The sequence below is a fragment of the Cnephaeus nilssonii genome (genome assembly GCF_951640355.1).
Source record: "Cnephaeus nilssonii genome assembly, chromosome: 21".
Lineage (NCBI taxonomy): Eukaryota > Metazoa > Chordata > Mammalia > Chiroptera > Vespertilionidae > Cnephaeus > Cnephaeus nilssonii.
Genome location: NC_137092.1, coordinates 34,414,774 through 34,416,685, shown reverse-complemented (window position 1 = coordinate 34,416,685; position 1,912 = coordinate 34,414,774).

The following is a 1,912-nucleotide window of genomic DNA, read 5'->3' as shown; positions in this document are numbered from 1 at the left end:
CTCTGCCTGCCTCTCCTTTCTCCAAAGTCGGCTGGGGCATCCTTTCTTCTGGCAAGCCCACCTCCTCCCTGTGCCCCCGCCCCCGTGTCAGGTCCACAAAATCACCACCTGCTGCCGTGTGTGTCCCAGCATTCACCATGCTGTCCTGGGGGGCACCGAGGTCACCCCTCTGTGTCCTCAGCACACAGTGCCTGCTTCCTGGTAGGTGCTAGACACACACATTTATCGCTTTGAGGATTCGTAAGACACTGGGAAGAGAAACGGGCTTGCTGGAGAGAGGAGAGCAGGTGCTGAGAGCTGAGCAGGTTCCCCAGGGAAAACTAGGTAGACTCTTAGGGATAGACTAGAGCAGTGGTCGGCAAACTCATTAGTCAACAGAGCCAAATATCAACAGTACAACGATTGAAATTTCTTTTGAGAGCCGAAAACCGACTTCTGCGCATGGGCCACGAAGTTTCAATCGCACTGTACGTGCGCACCCGCACGTGGTATTTTCTGGAAGAGCCACACTCAAGGGGCCAAAGAGCCGCACGTGGCTCGCGAGCCGCGGTTTGCCGACCGCTGCACTAGAGAGTATGTTGCAAACCTCAATGGCTTATTAACAAAGGTTATTAACCGCCAAAGCTGCATGTCCCCGGTGGGCCAGCAGGGGGCTCAGCCCGGGACAGTCACTCAGGGACCCTGAGAGAGCAGTGACCTTGTCTAACCGTCACTGTCAGAGGGCAGGGGGCTCTTGCATCAGCAATTTGGAGCTTTGGTTGGGGAATCCCAGGGCCCAGGAGGTGCAGTTCTACGCGGGCCGCAGGCGGAAGCCCGGGAACCCTGGGGGAGGGTGGGAGGATCTCAGGGATTTCTCTCGGGGCTGCTGTGACCAGGGGGAGCACCTCTGGGCAGGGCCCAGCAGCCGTGCCTCTGGCTGTCGGGCCACAACAGGTGTGCCTTTCTGAGCCGGAGGCGCTTTTTGGTTCTGGTGTCACTGTGCTGGGGGTGGGGCCGCCGGAGGAAACCACCAGGTGTGGCCCTGGGAAAGTCCCTCAACATTCTCTAGAAACGTGGAATTTCCTGGTTTTAACCATTTCTTCTCCAACTGCCACCTCGGAGCCGAGGAGGGCGGGGCTGACCTCTGCAGCCTCCTAGGAGATGTCCTTGGGGTACTGAGAGCTGGCAGGGAACAGGCACCCCTGGTCCAGCCCTGCAGTCTCTGAAGGTCATGGGCAAAGTCCTGCAGGTGTGGGCCTCAGTGCGGTCTGCAAGGGCTTTCCTGTCTCCCAAGCATTAGGGTCCCTAAAGGAGGAATGCGCGAGGCTGAAAGGGGTAAAGAATTATGAATTTATTAGGTCATCTGGAAAACCAGATGGCTGAACCCCAAAATGGGGGCCGGGGAGTCAGAGATTTTAAAGGACTCTAGGTTGGCTTTTTCTGGGCAGAGAATTTGGGCAGGTCTTGGGGGTCCGGTGGGGGGGGGGGAAGATAATGGTCTTAGCAAGTGGAATGTGGTCTAAACAAAAGAGAATGTCCACTGTGAGGTGGTCTCCAGGTCAGTTCCCAGGGGAGGGGGTATGGATTCAATTATTTGATCAGATAACAGCAAGCATTCCCAGATACATCGTTCCACGTCGTCCACACAACCAGCGGAGCAGATGTTACCATCCTCATGCCTTGGATGACAAAACTGTCTGGGAGGGGTTGGTGCTGTGCTCAAGGTCATACTGAAGGGCATAACCTGGGCCCCAGCGCTTGCTGCTTGCTTGTGGGTCTCTGCAGGCTTCCTGGGAAGGTGAGTCAGACCGTTCCTGGGCTCCTGGGTGTGGGAACTTGGTCCTTCCACTTGGTTAACTTGCCCAACCTGCTCCCTTGACTCTGGGCCCAGCCCTGAACTCCCCTGCCCCAGTGAACTGTGGGAGATGCCCAA